The sequence below is a fragment of the Protopterus annectens genome, chromosome 1.part2 (assembly GCF_019279795.1).
Source record: "Protopterus annectens isolate FY-2018-M chromosome 1.part2, PAN1.0, whole genome shotgun sequence".
Taxonomy (NCBI): domain Eukaryota; kingdom Metazoa; phylum Chordata; order Ceratodontiformes; family Protopteridae; genus Protopterus; species Protopterus annectens.
This window is the reverse complement of record NC_056727.1, coordinates 401834948-401858404: the sequence shown is the minus strand read 5'-3', so window position 1 is coordinate 401858404 and position 23457 is coordinate 401834948. Positions and strand designations below refer to the sequence as shown.

At 39.5% G+C, this 23457-nt stretch overlaps 1 protein-coding gene across 1 annotated transcript in view; it reads right to left on the bottom strand.

Annotated features, from left to right (window-relative positions):
* The window catches only part of ANKEF1 (ankyrin repeat and EF-hand domain containing 1), a 1352638-nt gene extending 1331407 nt beyond the window's left edge, over window positions 1-21231 (bottom strand). Inside the window, exon 1 of the mRNA XM_044056684.1 lies at window positions 21038-21231. The gene's annotated coding sequence lies outside the window, so the exon portion shown is untranslated. The remainder of the gene's footprint in view (window positions 1-21037) is intronic.
* Window positions 21232-23457: the final 2226 nt, after the last annotated feature.

The window sequence follows — 23457 nt, the reverse complement described above, 5'->3', positions numbered from 1 at the left end:
ACTTAGAACATTGCCAGATTGTTTACATGACTAATTTTATTTTATTTTATTCTTCCAGTTGGTTTTAAATACCATGTTAAATCAGTTTTAATTTAAGTATATATTTTGTTTCTGTCATCATACATTTTTTTTCTTTTCCTTATTCTTTTTTCCACTTTATTCAAAATGATGTGTAAAAACAATACTACCTAATAATACAATCATATTTTTTGTAAATAAGTTTTAGGGTTCTTGTACACAGACCTGAAGAAGTCTAGAAGGATGAAAATGATCTTTGTAAACAATAGGTTATGGAAATAGAATGTGATTTGCACAATGAATTTTTTTTGCATGCAAAATGTATATGTATATATTAATATATACTTTTAGATTGGCAAAAGGTCTACGGTTTATATATATATTTCCAGCCATGTAGTATGTTGTCTTGGATAAAATCACAGACTTAATAATCTGGTTAAATAAGAGGTACCACATCATTATTAATTTTATTTAAAGTACATAAAGGTTATATTATTATGACAGCTACTAGGTAGGGCTCGACCAGTTCGAATGTCACACTGATGGTTGAAGAGATGTGAATTTAACTTGTATACCAATACACTGTGTTTTACAGTACAATAAACTACTCCTGTGCCTGATAAAAATTATGTATATAGTTAGAAAGCTTGTGAGGAAACTATTAGTCTGTTATTTTTGTTTTACTTGGATTGCTTGTCTGTCTACTTAATAAAGGATTTTTGACTGGAAACAGATGGTCTCCCTGTTTGCATTACTTTTGAATACTAAGTAATTCTGTATAATATTTCAAATTATATTTTTTTATTATTTTTTGACTTAGGACAAGTTTAAGTTTGCTACTTCTACTACCATTATCTTATCTGATTAATATACAGTGATTAACTAGAGATACATGAAAACAGACATGGAGGAGCTCTCATGGAGATCTTGTAGCCCAGGCAGGTATGCCCTAGCCCTGAGTAGCATCCTGCCATCACCCAGGATGATACCACAGTACAAGGACAAAATGATTGACTTTAACAACTGGCTAAGCTTCTGGTGTCATTCTAAGGGGATCCAGTATTTGTCTGCCTGGGACGACATGATTGATAGACCACGATGCTTTGCCAGAGATGGCCTGCACCTGTCACCCTTGGGATTCCGGATACTGGCTAAGGCTCTTGCCACCCCTATAGTGCCTTTTTTAGGCAAGGTTCAAATGACAAATTCACCACTGTAACAGGTACAAGCAAGCAAAATCTGAGGGTAATGCTACTCAATGCTAGAAGTCTAAACCTCAAAATGCACTCACTCGAGGCACTCCTTAAAATGGAGAACATCGACATCTGCGCAGTGACAGAGACCTGGTTCAAAGCTCCAGAGTGCACCTCTGCATTACCAGGCTATACTTCATGCCACAGCTTTCGGCCACCTAACCCGGAACAAAGAACTAAAGGTGAAGGCGTGTCCATATTCATTAAGGATATCCACACCTCCAGGCTAGTTGCACAGCATAATGCATCCGAGATTATACAAGTGCAACTAACTCTGGGCAAGAACACAATCCAAATACTAGCTTGCTACAGACCCCCTACCATGCCCCAGGATTCCCACTCCTCATTTCTTGATACACTGGAAAGTATTAGGGTACAACCCAACACCCTAATAATGGGCGATTTCAACTACCCCACCATTAACTGGGAAAACTACTCATGTACCAACTCTTTTGCTCAGCATTTTCTGGAATTCATAAATTCCAATGCCTTGAATCAACTTATTCACACCCTCACCAGGGGCAGCAATATCCTAGACCTGGTCATTACCAACATGGGCAACCGGTGTTCAACACCAGAGGTCAATTCCTCATTGGTCAGATCCGACCTCAAGCTAACCACCCTAGACATCAACATCCCGCTCCCACCCCCAATTAGGGAAACCACCGTAAAAAACTTCTCCAAAGCCAACTTCACACTTCTTAAGACAGAAGTGGCAAACTTCATGACACCCATGCAGACAGACAATAGAGGTATGACAGCTGAATCCTACACAAATGCACTTTATAAGCACTTACATGAGTGCATGGATCATGCTATCCCTAATAGAACCGAGATGCTATCCTCCAACAAAAGGAAGCCAATCTGGTGGTCATCTGCCATAAACAAACTCTACAACAGAAGAAAGAAACTGTTGCAAAAAATAGTAAAATCCCATGACTGGAGGAACTCCCTGGTCAACCTCAGTAAGAAGCTGAGATCCCTCATAAAATCCTCCAAAGCAAGTTACAAAAACAAAATTGCCACTGTCTCTAAAGACAACCACAAAGCATTCTATAGCTATGTCAAGAATCTCAATGGCAGCACTCAGATCTGCTCTGAGTTACAGCACAATGGCACTAAATATACAGAACCAACTGATATTGCCAACATCCTGTCAGATAGGTTTGGTGCTAACTTTACCCCCCTCTCACCCCCTAGAGGGCCCATCTCTATATCGGAAGAATGCAAAGTTCCTGTAATCACGGCTGCACAGGTAAAAAACACAATCTCCAAAGCCAAGAACATCCATGGGACCTGACAATATTCCAGGCTGCGTCCTACATGAACTACAGAATAAACTGGCACCCTACCTAAGTTTTCAATCATAGCCTCACCTCAGGCTTTGTGCCCACTGAATGGCGCACCGTGATGGTTATCCCACTCCACAAAGGGGGAGCCAAGACGGACCCCGGGAACTACCGCCCCATTAGCCTGACAAGCCTGGTCTGCAAGGTCATGGAATGTATCATCATGGAACTCATAAAGACATTGGTAATCTCCAAACTCTGGACCCTACCCAATTCAGATTTGTAAAAGGCAGATCATGTCTCCTAAACCTGACTGACTTCTTTGAAGCAGTCACCAAAGCCAACGATGAGGGTAAAGTGGTTCACACAGCTTATCTAGATCTTGCCAAAGCTTTCAACACCATCCCCCACTCTGGAATTACAGATAAGCTTACTAACTAGGTATAATCCCTATGTCACAAGATGGGTTGCCAACTGGCTCACGGACAGAACCCACACTATGAAAGTAGCAGACTCCAAATCCAACTTCAGACCAGTGACAAGTGGAGTACCACAAGGTTCAGTCCTGGGTCCTCTCCTGTTTGGTATCTACTTATCTGAAGTACAGGCTAACACAGAAAGTCTTTGGCTAACAAAGTTTGCAGATGACTGCAAACTAGGAGCCATAATCGAAACTCCTAACAATGTGGACATACTGCAAAAGGGCCTCACTGAGACAGATATCTGGTGTCAAAACCATGGCCTGAAGCTCAATGCCAAAAAGTGTATTGTCATCCTCTTTAGTAAAAACTCTGTACCCATGAACTACCACATAGCTGGTAGTCTACTTAATGTCAAAAATGAGACCTTGGGACACAGGTGGACAGTAGTCTCTCCTTTGATAATCACATTGCCACAGTGGTCAGGATATCCTTCTACGTGGCTCACCTCATCACAAAAGGTTTCTCATCCAGAAAAAAAGAGGTACTTGTTCCCCTCTACTCATCACTCATTAGACCCATTATAGAGTACAATGCCCCTTTTGGTATGTACCTCACAAGACATCTACAACAACTGGAAAGGCCACAGAAATACCTCACAAAGAGGATTACTGGCCTCAAATAGATGCCCTACGCAGACCGTCTCAAAAAACTCCAGTTTTACTCCGTCTCATATCGCCTACTCAGAGACGATCTCTGCCTAACATACAAAGCTATGTCAAACCCAGAGCTGTTGGACATGCTCCACTTAAAGAAATCCCAATCCCTCCGAGCTACACGCTCTAGGGACCTAAACCTTGTCACCGCAATAAACAGAATATGCTGGAGGGATAGATTCCTGTCCCAGAGATTTCCCATACTCTGGAACAGATTACCTATCTATGTCAAACAGAGCTCCTCATTAGCACTCTTCAAGAAAAATCTTGATGATTGGATGGGAAATAGGAAATTCACCCCAGGGATCACTTCTGTGGCTCTGCTCGACAAGGGCACAGGAAATTATTTTCTTGAGTGGCAAAAGACAGGGTACATTTTTGGCAAGGCTTATATAGGCCCTAGGGCCAATAGCCTAGTACCTACCTATGAACCTATATGGATTGAAAATCTGCCACACAGAGAAGTTTCTTACACTGTTTTGTTTTTGGACCTACTATACTTGTTTAGTGGGTTGTTTAAGACTTTGGGGATACCACGGAGAGTGCATGTTTTTTAATTGTAGAAAAACTAGCTCCTTCTTTGAAAAGTCTTCTTCTTCTTTCGGCTGCTCCCATCAGGGGTCACCACAGCAGATCAACTGTTTCCATTTCTTCCTGTCCTCTGCATCTGTCACACCAACCACCTGCATGTCCTCTCTCACCACATCCATAAACCTTATCTTAGGCCTTCCTCTTTTCCTATTACCTGGTAGCTTCATCCTTATCATCTTTTTCCCAATATACTCTGCATCCCTCCTCAGCACATGTCCAGACCAATGTAATCTAGCCTCTCTGGCTTTGTCTCCAAACCTTCAAACCTGGGCTGACCCTCTAATATACTTATTCCTAATCCTGTCCATCCTCGTCACACCCAGTGCAAATCTTAACATCTTCAACTCTGCCACGTCAAGCTCGGACTCCTGCCTTTTTGTCAATGCCACTGTCTTGAACCCATATAACATAGTTGGACTCACTACCCTCTTGTAGACCTTCCCTTTCACTCTTACTGGAACTCGTCTGTCACAAATCACTCCTGACACACTTTTCCATCCACTCCATCCTGCCTGTACTCTCTTCTTCAATTCTCTTCCACACTCACCATTACTCTGAAGAGTTGACCCCAAGTATTTAAACTCATCCACCTTCACCACCTCTACTCCCTGCATCCTCACAATTCCTTTATCCTCCCTCTCATTCACACACATATATTCTGTCTTAGTCCTGCTAACCTTCATTCCTCTTCTCTCTAGAGCATCTCTCCACCTCTCCCGGGTCTCCTCCACCTGTTCCCTACTCTCACTACAGATCACAATGTCATCTGCAAACATCATAGTCCACGGGGACTCCTGTCTGATCTCGTCTGTCAACCTGTCCATCACCATTACAAATAATTACTTCTTTGAAACGTATAGCCAGAAAATCAAGAACAGCAGAGACTGGAACAGTAAAAGGGTCAACATTATTTCTCAATGCCCAAAAGGAAAATGTTTTCTACTTGCTCTTGTAAACCTGATTGTTGGAGTCTTTTTGCAAGGATAATAGAATGGTACATACTGGAGAAGAAAGCCTGGGCTGTCTGGCTATTATTGTAACTGGAGAAACCATGTGATTAGTTTTGAGGACTGAGGGGTGTAAGAGGAGATCTGGCCTTGGGTCCTCTATCCAGGGAGGATAGAAAAGATGAGACCAAAGGAAGGAGAATCACACTTGTTGAGGCCAGTAGTGAGCAATGAAGATGACTGAGCTCTTCAAATGGATTGCTTTCTGTAGGAATTTGGGGATCAAAAGAAGTGGGATATAAGCATAAAGGAGACCAGGTGGCTAAACATCAACTACAGCATATCTCAATGACTCCCCCTGAGGGGGGATCATGGCAAAATACCTGCTGCACTTGTTGTTATTGCAGGGGGATGAAAAGAGGTCACAGCAAGGTTGGCCCCAACAATGGAAAATTTCCTCCAACACTGATTGTTTGAGACACCATTCATGAGACATCAGAATGGACTTTCTTAATTTCTCTGCTAGGAGACTGGTTTTCCCTGGAATGTGCACTGCAACTAGAAAGCATTTGGTGGAGATCACCCATTGCTGCACTCTCATAGCCTCTCTGCAGAGAGGGTAACACCAGGTTTCCCTTTGTTTGTTGATGTACCAAACTACAGTCATGCTGTCGGTCTGAATCACGATAGTCCCTAGAGGAAGAGCATCTTGAAATGCCTGCAATGCTAATATGACTGCTCTCATCTCCAGGACATTGATTTGTAAACTGGTCTCTTGGGGGACTACTTGCCTTGGACCGTCCTTCCCAAGTAATGCACCCCCACCCCATTTGGAAGGCATCCGTAGTCACTGTGGCCAATGGGGGCAGTAAAACAAAGGGTTGGCTTACATAAATATGGTCTGACTGGATCCACCAATGGATGTGGTGTTTGCAAATCAGTGTAAGCTTCACTGGAAAAGATAGGGGTTGTCAAAGAATAAAATATTGAACAGCTACAGTTCATTGAAGAATATAAATATAGTAATGTGCCAAAGGAAGTAGGACTATTGCTGCTGCCATAGTCTCCAGCGCTTGAAGAATAAATCTGGCTGGAGGAGATGAATGGGATAGAATCTGAAGAACCTGAGATCTGAGTGTGTCTATTCGATGAATTGGCAAGGATGTTATTTGTGCTGTCGTATTCAGATGTGCACCAATAAACTCCAGACTCTGTATTGGTATCAGATTTGGTTTGGCATAATTGATTGTTATTCACACTGAATGACAAATCTGGAACAAATAGTCCCTGGATTGTTAAAGGAGATTCACAGAGGGGCAGTGAGGAGCCAGTCATTTAGGTATGAAAACACTTGCATTCCTTTTAGTCTCAAGTGAGCTGCCACCACTGCCATACATTTGGTAAACACCCTGAAGACTGTCATGAGTCCAAACAGCAGAGCTCTGAATTGGTAATGACTGGCTCCAGGCCAAAAGAGTAAATATCTTTGAGAGCACCTGTTTATTTTGATATTATAGTACGCATCCTGAAGATCTATAGAGCACATCCAATCATCGTTTTGAAGAAATGGCAGAATGGACTGTGACCATTCGGAACTTTGACTTTTTCATGTAATGAGTCAGTTTGCTCAGATCCAAAATTTGTCTCAGGTCCCATGTCTTTTTTTTGGCACTAAAAAGAAGCGTGAGTAAGTTCTAAATCCTGTTGGGTCTGGTTGGACCTCTTGGATGACTCTTTTTGTCTAGCAACTTTTAAATTTTCTGGGCTACTGCCTTCCTCTGACTGGATGGAGCATCAGGAAGCTTCTTTCTTTTACAGATTCAGGGTTGGGAAAATGGTAGGAAGTAACCTCTGGATATTATCTTTAGCACCCAGGTACCTTCTGTTATAACAGCTCAGCCATCTGGGTGCAAGGAGAAAGAAGAAATTACCAGCAGTGGTAATAAAGAATTACACTGTAATTGCAGGTAGAAAGGGCAGAAGGGTATAGAAAAGAGGGTTACCAACTATGGTAAAATAAGAATATACTATGATAAAATATAGTAACTACTCTGATGCAGGCAAAGAAACCAAAAACTAAGAGGGAGGTTGTAGTAAAAAAAGGGTGGAATTTAAGATAATAGACTTAACTTTTATTTACAAAAAAATTGACAAAATTACTCCAGAGAAGGACCCTGTGTCTGAGCACGATGGCAACAAATGAGATCTGAGGTATTCAGGATGGACTAGGGCATTATGGGTATAGGGAAAAGCTCGAGAGTTGGATCCAAAGTCTAAAGTATGCGGCCAAGTCAGATCTGAGGATCAGATCCCTATCCCATTTGTTGAGGAAGAATGAAAAGGACATCAGATCATTCAGTTTCATAGCAAACACAAAATTATATTCAGAAAACGCAGGTTTTCCCCAGATAATTAAATGTAGTGGAAGTTCTTCCCCAACGGGAAGTTATATGCCTTTGATCCTTGAAGACTCATTAGCCAGCCGACAGTTCCATGGGGCCTACCAAAGCAGCACTCTTTGGCAGCAAAGAGCTCTGAAGAGATTTGCACTCTGCCTTTTTATGGAGCTTCTCTCAAGCTCCAGAAAGTCAGAGGGTGTGGAAGATAGCCAAAAGCTTTGACTGCATTCACTGTTTCAGCTTTAGCATCTTCTGGTAAATTTTGAGCACATAACTATGCAAACCTTCTCATTACATTACAGCATCAACAGCACATTCATAAGCACACTTCCACTTCAAAGAGTGTTTGTTACCTGAGAAATAGAAGCAATTATTGAATACACTGAACCCTTAACCTCTGAAAAGGGAAGGCTAGCAGTTAATTTTCTTATGTCTTCCAAAGATGTAAGCTTTAGATGTACAAGCATGACAGTTTAGAACTCTGAAGGCTAAATAAAGCATTATTTATTCCCAAATATATCAAAAGTGTTCCCATCCTTGTCAGAGAGTATAGGATTAGTATTCACGATACGTTTGGCCACAAAAGTTTTTTTTGCAAAGAAATAGCTGTAGGATCTGGTTTGGGATAAGAAATAGATATTTGTGAGTCTGGAGATCCTTGTATAATCGATCAGACATTTTAAGTGTAGGAGGTTGATTGTCAGGCATACTGCAAGCTGTCAAAAAACACAAAATCTGGTAAAACTGGAGGATTAGCTGCAGCTCGAGGAAAATCCAGTAATAAGTTATAATACTTTTTTGTGATGCTAGAATTTCATTTTGTTCAACTTAAAAGAAGTTTTCATTCTAATTATAGTTTCAGAAAAATATATAATTCTTAACAGTGTAAATCTGAAGAATCACTTTCCTCAGAATATGGGAGAGGACACAGTACAGAGACTATCACACTCAAATTCATGTCTATCAAATTAGGAATGAGAATATGAAGGAGAAGAACATTTTCTTCAACACCTAGTGAGAGTTCAGAATTCAAAGAATGAAAGGCTTGGAATAAGCGTTTTGCAAAACCCATTCAGTCATCCCTGTCTACACTCTGTGGAACAGGATAAGAACTATGCCTTCTTACAAGTATTCCTTGTTACCTTCACATCTCTCTCATGCTGAATAATTTTCACTGGTTGCCTATGTGATCACATATCATCATTATTGTCTTGTTACTAATTTTTTTAGCCCTGCATGACCTGGGTCTCCCTTAACTTAAGGAGTTATTAGTTCTGTATTGCCCTGTTATATCCTTCTGCTCCTCCGCCTTGGATTTATGGAGGCTCCAAGGATTCAACTGGAGTCCTTTGGAGCTTAAGCCTTTAGTTATCTAGGCACCCATTTTGGAACTTCCTCTCACAATGGATGTGTGTTGCTCCTACTCTTTTAGACTTCAAAAGGTCACTAAAAATACATTATAAATTAGCTTATGATGTTGATTATTATTATTCATTTCAAGAAAGAGAAAGACTGCACTTTTGATGCACTCTTACAAAATGTTTATAAAAGGACATCTGGTAATATGTGACTAGTTCTGTACATTCTTACAAGGGAAGCTGATAGTTTAATACCTAGCTATTTTGCCTTAATTAGAACATATACTGAGTATGGTGCATCCTTCTGAATGTACTTTGTCTAAAATGTAAGAAAACTGGAATGTATTCACCGTACATTTACTACTAAGCTCTTTATAGTGAAAAAGTTGAGTTAAATAAAACATTTCCAGGCACTGAATCTTCTCTCTGTACATTACAGATTTGTGAGTGGAGCTTTCAAAGGTCTTCTCTGTAGCATCATGAGTGCATCTTTGAGTATATTACTTAACACTCATTGTTTCAATACACATAACGACTAATTTTTGTGTGTTGAAAGTGCAACATCCTCTCTGGAGAATAATTTGTTTTGTGCCATGCATTGCCAAATATGCTGATGCTTGCAAGCTACGTGACATGATTACTTCAGTATAAGAATATGAAGTTCAACAAGATGGTCTACAAAAATACACACCAGGTAAGGGGTAATGACCTCAATGTTAATATCAATAGATGCAATACCATCAGACTTAGCAAAAAGACATAAATTATGATTACAAATAAATGGTCAAAGACAATGTCATTAAAGATGCAGGGACAATGATAGAGAATAATTAAACTTTAACTGCTATATAGGTGCCAAAGTTAGGAAAGCATGTGCTGCAATCTACCTAATTCTAAAAGGCATCTATACTCATTCCAGACTGGTAACTGCACCATTTTATATACCACTGATTTTCCCCATTACTGAATACAATACTGTATCATGTAGTACTTTGGTCTGGCAACCCATCTGAAAGAACCTAAAAAGGCAAAATAATTTCATACTTGAAAAAAAAACAAGGCTGGATAATGTGAACTATTGAGAAAGGCTTCAGGGACTGCTATTGTATTCTGGTTCCTACAGATAACCTAGACATGGCCTCTGGCTGCTTTATAAGGCTATGTCAGATCCAGTTCTATGTGAAAATCTATGTCTGGCACACACTACTGAGTGGAGAAGAGATAACACTACACGGGGTACTATAACATTAAAAATAAATATCAGTAATGCAAAAGTAGCAGAAAAGTTGTACAGATCTATTCAAGATTTTGGAACAAGTTTCCACTTACAATCAGAAGTCAATCATTACCTCCCTATAAAAATAATCATCATATTAAATTTACCTTGTTGTCAAAAATCTGACATTTTTTTAATTTTTACACAATCTTTGTGGACAGACAAATTTGAATATGAAGTTGCTTGGAAGTAAATAAAGCTTCAATTCCACCGTGCTTAAACAAAGATCACCATTTGACAAGAGCAAGGAAAATAAATACAAGAAGTGGGGAAAAAGCTCGCCAAGTCACTATAGTCTATGATAAAGAGATTAGCAGTAATCTAGAATGAGCAAAATCTTAAGTGATTAAATACCAGTTCCAACCTAAATAAAGTCTACTTTTAGATATTTAAAAAGAACACCCTATAATGAGACAGAAGGACATTATGTGTACCTCTAGACAACTGATATATAATATTAAAGTATAAGAAATCATGGTAATCTTATACTGGTGACACACTTGTATTTAATGTATATTGTTTAGTTAAGAGGTTAGCTAATGTTAAATTAGTTTTATATTTTGTTCTTCGTTATATGTAAATGTTAAGTCTCATAGGAAAAAAATAATTGTATTTGTCTCATATGATAACGGTAATTACTATATATATCAAAAGTTTATTATGATTTAATTACTGTGAACTTCATAGCTTACATTTTTAATATAGGAAAAAGACAATAATTTTGCATATGTATGTGTGTGCAGCTATACAATCATTGTAGAAGATATCAATATAGGGTTACAGCACTCAAGCTTCTTGCAGGCCAGTAGGTGGTAACCTTAACAATAAAACCCATGAATTTATACGGGATTAAGACTGCATAAAAAGCTTACATCTGTAGTCAAATTTGCAGTACATCTTTCAAAGCTCAGCATATCAAATACTAAGAAGTATACAGAATGCATTGAATTTTGCAGAAGATATTACTGTTTATAGAAGATCACAGAGAGAACATGACAGAAGTTTAAAAGTTTGATCACCAATAAAGTATTCTAAAAGAATCTTTACAATGCCACTTTTATTTTGTTTTTGCTAAATTTTGAAATAGCTAGGAAGGAAATGTTTTGTATTAGGGAAATGATCAAGACCAGGCAAGAGTATTTCACAGTACAAAACAAAAACATTTAATTGCAGCTAGTATGTAGGATTCTATTCCTGCCTCCCAGAGTCGATAGCACAGACTCGGTCCCTGACAGGTCTATGGATCCAAAAGGCCAAAGAGCTCAGAGTAATCAGCAATTCTGGAAGTAAGAGCATCTCCTGAATTGATGTAGTCAGAGCTGAGAGGGTTGGAGCAGAAAACTGTAAAAACTCAAAAGGAGTGGATTGTCCTAGGAAGTATTCTGAAAAGTTTTAATCAGTGCTGGTAGGGTCAGCGCCAATAGAAAATTCTGCTCTGATAAGGTTAATCAGTTCCATAGATGTTGTCAGAACAAAAGCAATATTTGTTTCAGAACCAAAGATCCTTCGGTATCTAAGATGTAGATACTAATAAGGCTATCGGTTCCATAGATGCTGTCAGAACTGAAGCAATATTTCTTTTGGTCCCAAAGATGTAGATACCAATACGGATATTAGTTCCAAAGATACTGTTGGAACTGAAGCAATCTTTATTTGGAATCGAAGATCCTTCAGTGTCAAAGATACAGATACCAATAAGGCTATTGGTTCCATAGATGGGGTTGGAACTGAAGCAATATTTGATTCGGAACCTAAGCTCTTTCAATGCTGTAGATGCAGAGATTCAGATAAGGCTATCAGTTCCATACCTGCTGCTGGAATTGTAGCAATATGCTTAGAAGCAGTCAGTTCAGAGGAACTTAAGTAAACTGAAGCTCTGTGTCAACGAGAAGATGGTGGCACCAAGTACTTCTGTTCTCTTCATTTTTCTTGAAACAGAAGAAAGGCTGATGAGAGAGATGCTTCACTTTACTCCCTGTCAGCACCAGAGGAGGCATATGTCTCAAAATTAATGTACTCTTAAAACACAGTGTGAGTGTGGTATTTCTTGAGAAGGAAAAAAAATCAGAGAAAAAGGGCTACATTTATGGCAGCTATTAAAAAACAGAAGGGCCTTAGATTTTTCAACCAAAAACTTTAAAGGGAACCAGAGGAAAGCAAAAAAAAAAAAAAAAAGAAAGATTTTTTTTTAAATCAATGGGAAGAAAAAACCTACCAACAATGGTAAGAGTACATTTCTGTACAAAAGAAGAGAACTACCAACAATGGTAAAGAGAATACACTTGTACTGACAAAAAAAAAGGAGGGGGCAGAAATCATATAGGAACAAGCAAATATATATAGTGAAGAAAAATTCTTTAGGGAAGGTTATAGACAGAAAAAAATAAATAACTCACTTAGATCGAGAGCTCTGGCAAACACGTATGTCTCTGGAAGAGGCAAACGAGATCTGAGGTAACTAGGAGAGAGGCATTTTGGGTCGGGCTTAAGCTCAAGAGTTTTTAGTGATTGCAAGCTGCAGTAATAGCTGAGTTCGTTCCGATATTCAGAACCGAACCCATCAGTCAAGAGTAAATGAAGACTGACAGCATCAGATTATATGATTTACCCATATCTGGTGCAATTTGGTCTCAAGGGAAATCAGTGGCTTATATAATAGTGCTAAGTCATTTCTGTTTATAATGACATATAAATCACATATAAAAATAGCCTGATATTGCATGTGTTGCTGGAACTGAGCAATGCTATTCCTAATCGGGTTCACGAGCATGTGGTGACATCCTTGCATAGTTACTGATAGAGCATAATCATATATTTGTTGAGATTGCAATTCTTTACAAAGATGTACTATAAAATAAGCACCCCAATGACTTCCCACCTCTTTATCTCTAAGAAATGCTGCAATTTGGTCAAATCTATTTCATCACCACTGAAAAAGGTAATTTTTTTTTCTTGGAGGATACCTGAGCACAAAGGTTAAATAAAATGAACATTTCTGACTTCAGAATGACCACATGGCATTCTTTACCTTGTCCTGTCTAGAGCTCATAACAGTATCTGACTTTACATTGATGGGTGGCGGCCATCTAACCATCCATATAAAGCTAGCACAGTAACAGAGCACAGTAGTACAGTATACCACACCGTCTTCTCAGACTATGCAATATTAAAGAACTATTTTAAAAGATGATCCTGAGCAAATTACAGAAAAAAATTTAATCTAAGCAATTCATTCATCAAATTAACACATACATTTTGGGAAGTGTGAAAACACAAGTCATATATGTCCCTAAAAGCTTAAAACATAATTTAAAAGATATTTCTTCAAAACAAACAAACATGTAAATGTAATGCTAAGTATGACTTCAGTCTTAGTTAAGGTGGTGGAAAATCTTTGACACTAACTACAGTTCAATAACTATTGGTACAAGTATAGAGGTAATAACTATTTTGTATCAATGTATCAAGCGTAGTACCACAACAGCTCTTGCTGCCCTACCACAGTTCCAACTGATCTACACAACGTATTTCAAATGAAGACAAAAGCTGGCTCTAATTAGTCCACACAATTATTTTCAGATTAAGATAGAAAAAGACTGTTTAATGTATTTTTTAAATTAGTATCAATAACTAGACAAAACAACCATAAAGGAATCCAGACTGAGACAGGTCCAGCAGTAGTATATCCCACACCTTCACAATTTATCTACAGTGAATATAAAAAGTGTCCACATCCCCGTTAAAATGTCAGGCTTTTGTGATATAAAAAAATGAGACCACAATAAATCAGTACACAAAAATGTACAATAAGCTGGTTGCATATTTAGGCACCCTTAAACTAATACTTTGTTGAAGCACCTTTTGATTTAATTACAGCATTCAGTCTTCTTGGGTACACACCTGCCATCAATTAAAGAGACTCTGATTAACCCCAAATAAAGTTCAACTGTCCTAGTAGGATTTTCCTGACATTTACTCAGTCGCCTGTTACAGCAAAAGCCATGGTTTGCAGAGAGCATACAAAGCATCAAAAGGATCTCATTGTTGAAAGGTATCATTCAAGAGAAGGGTACAAAGAAATTCCACAGCATTGGATATACCATGGAACACAGTGAAGACAGTCATCAAAAAGTGGTGAAAATATGGGACAATAGTGATGTTTCAAAGAACTGGACATCCCTCCAAAATTGATGAAAAGACAAGATGAAAACTGGTCAGGGAGGATGCCAAGAGACCTACAGCAACACTGAAGGAGCTGTAGGAATTTCTGGTAAGTAATGGTTGTGTACTACATGTGACAACCATCTCCCGTATTCTCCATATGTTTGGACTATGGAGTAGGGTTGCAAGATGGAAACCTTTTTTTACACAGAACAACATCCAGGCCTGGCTAAAATTTGCAAAACAATACATCAAATCTCCCAAAAGCATGTGGAAAAATGTGTTATGGTCTGATGAGACTGAGGTTGAACTTTCTGGCCACAATTCCAAAAGGTACATTTAGTGCAAAAACAATACTTCGCATCACCAAAAGAACACCATCCCCACGGTGAAGCATGGGGGTGGCAGTATCATGCTTTGTGGTTGCTTTTCTTCAGCTGGAAGTGGGGCTTTAGTCAAGGTGGAGGGAATTATGAAGAGTTCCAAATACCTGTCACTTTTGGCCCAAAACCTTCAGACGTCTGCTAGAAAGCTGAAGATGAAGAGGAATTTCACCTTTCAATACGACAATGAACCCAAGCATACATCCAAATCAACAAAAGAATGGCTTCACCAGAAGAAAATTAAAGTTTTGGAATAGCCCAGCCAGAGCCCAGACCTAAATCCAATAGAAAATATGTGAGGTGACCTGAAGAGGGCTGCACACAAGTGATACCCTTACAATATGACAGATTTGGAGAGCTTTTGCAAGGGAGAGTGGGCAATTATTGCCACGTCAAGATGTGCCATGCTGATAAGACTCCTACCCAAGAAGACTGAATGCTTTAACTAAATCAAAAAGTCCTTCAAAAAGTATTAGTTTAAGGGTGTACACACTTATGCAACCAGCTTATTGTATGTTTTTTATTTTGTATATTTTTACCTAACAGATATGTTTGTTTTACAATTGAATTGTACAGGTTATAGGTCACATTAAAGGGGGGAAAAGTTTTGAAATTATTTATTGTGGTCTCATTTTTATATCACAAAAACCTGGCATTTTAACAGGGGTGTGTACAGTTTTTTATATCCACTGTACAATAAAGTTAGTTAACACATATGGGTTTTGTTTCCCTGTAAATGATGAAACGTTTGCTGAAAGAAACTGAAAATAATTTATATATACACACACATACACACACACACTCTCAACATGGGACAAGATGGTAGACAGTTCAAGCTTTTTTTGCCAGAGAAGACCTGAACCTATCCCTCAAGGCTTTTGAATATTGACTAAATCCATGTTCACTCCACAGTATCTTTTTTAGATAACATCACCCTCCCAAAGTTTCCAACATAACAAAACAGAATCCAGATAACATAAGGATATTGTTGCTCAGTGTTAGGAGCCTTACCAAAATACCCACTCCTTACAAGCATTCCTTACCCTGAAAAACACTGATATATGCATCATCACAGAGACCTGGTTGAAGATGAATGTGGGCACCACTCCCATCAGTGCAGGGTTTGGATGCCTACCTCACGTTCAGGACCAAATACTAAATAAAGGCATAAAAGGCTGTAATGTCTCCATTTCCTTAAATAAATTTGACCTCCAGACTTGTTAAACAAGAAAACAACCTGGAACTTCTCCATATCCAACTTACTATCAATAAAGCCCCTTATCACTTCATGGCAAACTATGGCCCCCCTCTCTACATCTCTCTCAGCCCATACCTTTCACCTAAAAAGTCTGAAGTCCTTATGCATTAAGCCAAAACAATTCTTGTAAGTGACTTCAACTACCCCTTCATCAACTGAGAGACACATACTTACTCAAACATGCATGCCCAATTCTCTGGATTAGTCAGACCACACCTCAAACTGGGATGATAAAATCCTGGACGTGGTCCTTACCAGTTAGAGACAGCTTTTTTACTCCACTAATTGTAACTTCCTCTCTGGTTAAATTAGACCTCAAATCAGTCACATTCACCATAATTCTGAAGCTGGAAGCTTCTTCCAACACCTCAATATTCAGGGATTATGCCAAGGCTAATCTAGAAATAAAAAATTTGATGACCTCACTGTTTATGCAGAATCCTTTACAACCAAATTCTATGCACATGTAAATAGTTGTATAGACTCAGCTGTCCCCTATAGTGGAATCCACATATAAACAGACTCTATAATAAAATAAAAATTAATTGCAAACAAAAATAAGTTTAACTCTAATGATGCTAAAAATGTTGTTGCTAAAGTTAACAGTAAATCCTGGACCCAGATCAAATCAACCAAAGTCAGGTATCAGGTAAAAATTACCACCCAGGCAAAGGATAACCACAAAGCCTTCTTTAAGTATGTTAGAAACCTCAGAAACAATGCTCAGCACTATGCAGTGCTAATAGTAAATGATATCACATACTTGGACCCACAGGACATAGCCATTCTACTGGCAGACAAGTTTAGCTCAAACTTTAACCCCTTCTCCCCTCCTATATTCCACGAGCACATACCTATACCTACACTTCCCCCAAATCTTCCAAGAACAAGCCCTCAAAGCACAATCCAAGGCGAAAAACACTATTCCTGTGGGACTGTATAACACCTTACCGACTGTGACATATATGGACGGACAGTTTCCTACAGTTTCTCCTGCCAATCTGGTTGATATGGGCATCCTGAGACAGTGTAGCAACTGTCTCATGTACACAGACAACCCTCTCTTACTACCACCTAGAAACACAATTTGTGAGAGATGCAATTACATTAAAATCCTGGAGTCTATGCTCTCTCCCTCCCAAGCCAGTATCCCTGGCACTGAGAAGGTTGTCGGCACAAACACTACACCTCAAACATCACCCAGACCAGCACAACACATACTCACATATGTGGAGGTTCTTAACAAAAACATATTTAAACAAAAGAGACCTTTGAGACAAAAGCACATGCAAACTTCACAGCCTACCACACCACACATAGTCCACACACCTGTGTCTCACAGCCATCAAGACTTAACCATAAACCCAATATATTAATCATATGAGACTCCATTGTGAGACACACAAATGTGCCCCTCACCAGGCTGGATAAGACTGATTGTCAGGTTCCAGAATCCACCACATCACCCATGCACTCAAGTCCCTCAACTGATAGTGCTATGACTCTGGCATAGTACATGCTGGCATGAATGACTTGAGACGTACCTCTCCGGACTATATGAAGAGAGACATGACTGACCTCACTGAATATGTGTTCCAGGCAGGTATGTCACTAGCTTTAAGCAGCATTCTACTGTCACGCAGAATGATGCCTCAATGCAAACAAAAAATGATTGACTTTATCAACTGGCTTAGTTTCGGGATCTTTCTAAGGGGATCCAGTACCTGTCAGCCAGGGAAGACACAATTGACAGACCATAATGCTTTGCCAGAGATGGCCTGCATCTGTCTCCCTTAGGCTGCATGCTCCTAGCAAAGGCTCTTGCCTCCCCCATGGTGCCTTTTTTAGGCAATGTCTTGAAGTCAAAACTACCAACATGAGAATCTCATCTAAATGCAATTTAAAGGTCATGCTGCTTAACGCTAGGAGTCTCAACATGAAACTCCACTCATTGCAAGCATTCTTAACCCTGTAAGATTCTGACATTGGTGCACTCACAGAAACTTGGTTCAAAGCTGCGGAGAGCACCCCAGCCTTACCTGGTTACTCATCCTATCATACATACAGACCCCAAACTGAGGGCAGCAAAGACAAAGGAGATGGTGTTTCAATAAATATTAAAGATATACACACCTCCAGACTGGTCAAACAGTATGACACACAGAAGACACTCCAGGTGCAGTTAACTGTTGACAAGACCCCTATTCAAGTCACAGGCCCCCAGCATTGACTCAAGACACCCATGCCACCTATCTGGACCTCCTGGAATCTATTAAGATTCAACCCTAAACCCTGATCCTTGGCGATTTTAACTAACCAACCATTGGTTGGAAGAACTACTCGAGCCAGAATACAAATGCTCAAAGATTTCTTCATTTTTTCAATGCCAGTGCCTTGGACCAGTTGGTAGACACCTCCACAACAGGTGACAACATCTTGGACTTGGTACTAACCAACATAGGAAACCACTGTAGCATCCCTGCAGTGTCATTATCCCTGATAAGATCACTTTTGAAGTCACCATCTCCCCTGAAAAGACCCCCCCCCCAAGCTAGGGTTAAACAAAAAAAAGCTTCTCCAAAGCTGATTATAATCAACTGAGGGAAGGTCTAAACAGCTTCACAGCCCCCTCCCCAACAGCAGGAACTGGCACTAATGTCCAAACCTACACCAAAGTACTATACAACTATTTATATAAATGCATGGATTCAGCAATACCTGACAGAACAAAATCCTCCTCCTCAAAGAAGAGTAAACCTGTCTGGTGGACATCAGCTATAAATAAACTCTACAACAAAAGGAAAAAAAATTGCTGTCTAGGACCAAGAAGAAACAGGTGCCAAACTGGAAACAATCTTTCCTTGACCTAAACAGGCAAATAAGTATATTAGTGAAGTCGTCCAAAGCTAACTTCAAGTCCAAATTGGCCACATCTACTAAAGACAGTCATAAGACCTCTTCACGTGCATCCACAATCTAAGGGGAAAAACCCAAATCTGCTCAGAACTGATGGGCATAGACACCATGTACACAAATGCTATGGATATAGCCAACTTGCAGACAGACAGGTTCAGTGAAAACTTCACCCCTCTGTCCCCCCATCAGTAATCCAGAGTATCCCAGCACCTGCCCCCCACCCCTTATCTTTAGGGAACAAGTAATTACCACCCTCTCAAAGGCTAAAAACACAGCTTCTATGGGACGTGATAACACCCCAGGTTGCATCCTGCATCAACTCAGGCAGGAACTCACAGCACCATTAGGTATCATATTCAACTTAAGCCTGAGTACTGGTTTTGTCCCACCTGAGTGGAGGACAGCCACCATCATCCCTCTGCACAAAGGTCCACTGATCCAGGCAATTATAGACCCATCAGTCTAACTAGCCTGATTTGCAAGGCCATAGAACGCATTATCATGGACCACATTAACAAGGACATCGGCAATCTCTAAACACTTGATTTCACACATTTTGGTTTTGTCGAGGGGAAATCATACCTGTTAAATCTGGTAGACTTCTTTGAGTCAGTCACCAAAGCCATGGACAAGGGGAAGATGGTGCACACTGCCTACCTTGACCTGGCCAAGGCCTTAGACACTATTCCCCACTTGGGTATAATAGATAAACTATCTCAGTTTGGTATAAATCCATATGTGACCAGATTGGTTGCTAACTGGCTCACGGACAGAACTCACTCAGTCATAACAGGGGAAGCTACGTCAAGTAGTACACCTGTAACGAGCGGTGTACCCCAAGGATTGGTCTTAGGGCCAAGAGATGAGTCGATGCTTTAGTAGTTATGAAACGAGTGTTAAAAATGTTAAAAGCTGACTCCTGTCATATAATCACACACACACACACACACACACACACACACACACACACACAAACATCTCCCTAGCAGAAGTTCCAGACTTGATAATGTGAGCCCTGAAACTATGAAAATTTAAGCTCAATTCAGCACAAATAACAGCTAACTTCAAAAATCACTCAAAGATATCTAAAGCATTTTTTGCGGGTGTAAAGCCCCCTGCACCCCTGATATCAGGGGCTCTACCACCACACCCTTATACATACTGACTCTGAGGTCTCCACGATATAGCACTTCCAGAGATAACATTTATCCCTCTGTAATCACGCATAGATTTTTCACAGTTCTAAGGATGTCAGTTACAATCCTTAAAAAAATGGTAACATATATATGTGTAGTGAAATGACAAAAAAATATCACTAACTGTGAGACACACTCTGCATAGTAGTATTGTCACAGAAGGAGTGTGTATTGACCTTCTATCTACTACCTTATTCATGGATGTTAACCTAACTCTACTACTAATCCTAACTCCTAACTCCAACCCACATTAGGTCAATAAAGGTGGTTTCCTGAACAGTACCACTAAACAACACAACTCACACATGGATACACAATAAATATAAAAGAAAAAAGAAATTCCATATCCCATTGTAGATCTACATTGTGTAACTGCCAAAAAAAACAGTACTTTATGTCATCCACAAAATAATCTCCCCTTTCAGAGAAAGAACAAAATGTGAATATCTAACTAACAAAACACAATACTGTATGCCGTCCACATAACATTCTCTCATTTCATAGAAAGTACAAAAATGTGGAACATTATGAACGTATGAGCTCCTCAGGTAATAATAAGCTATCCACATATTTTTCCACAGCTTTAAAGAGCTGGAAATCTATTCGTATGCAAACAAAAAGAAAGAAAGAAAACGATGTAGATTCATTTGAAATAAATATTATATATAGACATGCATAAAAGTACATTATAATGCCGGTAGATGAGGTACGCGCATCCCTTCCTTTCCTCCTTCTGCTGATATGTAACTTTTGGTAACACACACACACCTCAGTAGTCTGTTATTCAGCGTAATCGAAAAGGTTAACATGAACACTGGAAAACGGGTCGCCCTTAGTAGATGTAGAAGTGAACTTACCCAAAGACGGAAAATTGAAAAACAGGGCATGTACATTTTTTTATTATGTCATGAAGACATCGTTTATATTGTTGTTTATATCCTAAACATAGTTGACATAACAGCTCGAAGATTCAGCAGAAAGATCTGTGCAAATGAACTTTTAATGGCATAACAAAAATGGTTAAGCGACGCTGCTGTTTGTCTCCATAGCAACCAAATCCCAAGCAACAAAAAATAGAGAGAGAGGGGGGGATAGGTCAAGGAGTTCCCAGCGAAGGAATGCCATCACACAGCTGATCGCAAAGTACTGGTCTGGATCGAAATGTAAGAACTGCAATATTTAGTAAACGACACGTTAACAAACAAAGCTCCTCTGTCCTGCCCCCAAGTTAACCCTATTATTCAAAGTAGTGATAGGATTTCCGACTTCAATTTACGCTTCATTAACGAGTCTTTCACTATAAGCAGTTTGTACCTGTGATTGTGTAGTGCGTCATTCGCCGGTGTATACAGATACTTTTACTGAAATAAAAACAATGTAATATATGGACCATAGCTCTCAACCTTCCATCTTCAAAATGAGGAACACTTACCCTTATAATGTGGAACAAATGGGCAACATGTGGAGCACATACTAATGGCTCACTAACCACTTCAACTAGGAAGGTCATAGGATGGTTAAAATATGCTGGTTTTACTTATAAAGAAGCTCTTTTAATGAATTAATATGATTAATTTCTATTTACAATGGCTTTCACTTGAAAAAAGTCCTGAAACTGAATGTGTGCCAGAGTCTTCCAATGTGGAACTTTGAGGAACGTAAACTTTTTAAGACCCCAAAGGAGGTATGTTCCTCGTAATGAGGTACACTTGAGAGGTATGAGTCGAGACGCGGCAATCAGTGCATAATAACACTTACAGCAATGTTTCACAGTGCAAAAGTTCTAGTAACATTTTTGTAATACTATTGGTTAGTTTTCTATACAAAAGTCTATTACTTCCTGTTTATTTAGTTCAGTTAGGGGATTTTTAGTTTAGAACAGCGAAGCGTCCCCCTCTCGAGTTTACTCAGGAAGTACCTGCCACCAAGCTGACATCATCTTATTTGCCTATCCCCTTCTTTCGCTAATTCGCTGTCTTATTATTCCAATGACAAAAGCAGAACTCAGGAATGTCTTGACGAATTTCGTAGTGCAGCAATTTAAAAGTAAACAGTAGCGATTTCTACCGATGAACCCCCCTTTTTTTTTGCCTCCAAATTTGAAAGGTAACTAGTGTTACCACCTGTCCCACTTTGCGGGAGACAGCCCCTAGCGATGGTATAGTGTACTGGCTCACCTTCAGTTCTGCGTAGGAGTGGGCGTGGCTCCGGTGATAGGGCCTGAAAAGTTGCATGTGTAAGGTTTTGCATGTCCTGAAGTATACAAAGTCTGAAACTCAAATGTCTAACTAGGCGTATTCTTCGTACTCTGCTGTTACGATAACAGCACACAAGTACAAAATTAAATTCTCTGGCTGTGGTACAACCCTGAAATTTAGTGACATTAATCACTGATGATTTGCCAGAAAATCCCACATTTTATGTGGAACAGACCAAAAATAAGAGGCAAAAAACCTGGACAGTCTGCAAAAATCTGGACAGTTGAGAAGTTGGGTACTAAAGAAGGAGCTAGACGGAGAGTTTACAGAACTGTCCTTTAAAAGCTTCAAATATAGTTATTACAGTTAAAAAGCACATCATCATAACATGTTTCCTATATTTTATGTAATGGTTGCAGAAAATATTTATTCTGTATCTGAAACACCTAAATGTTATAAGAAACAGAATAAGCAACTAAAATGCTACAAGAATGTTTGTGTCTTTCGGCTTTTCCCGGTTAGGGGTCGCCACAGCGGAACTCTGGTCCACTAATGATTGGTAGTTGATTTTTACGTGCCGAGTTACCAGCCCTGACGCACAACCTTCAACGAAGGTACGCCCATTCACGCATGTCTCCACGCAGCAGACGCTCTAGCTGAGAATCGAACCAGACAGCGTCTTACTGTGAGGCGACAACGCTAAGCTTTTATTTAGGCAAAAAAATGAAGTTCTGTCCCCAGTACTGGCTGTGGGTATGCTTCGGTCTGCAAAATCTGACGTTTGTACCAAAAGGTGGCAACCCTAAAGGTAAATGTGTAGCGCCTGGTTGCAGACATACCTCGCAACCTCTTAGACCAAGAAATCTGGACAAAGCAATAAATAACGGGGGAGCAAAGGCCCCAAAATAGGGACAATTTTCAGATATTGCTCTTACAAACTTAGAAAGTTGATAGAACAGCAAGTTTTGCGTTAGCATTAATTTTTCTGAAGGAAATGAAGTGTGAAGCTCAAATGTCTGTCATTATTTTCTGACTCCAACCCTCAATGATTTGCCAGAAAAACATAACTTTATGAGGAA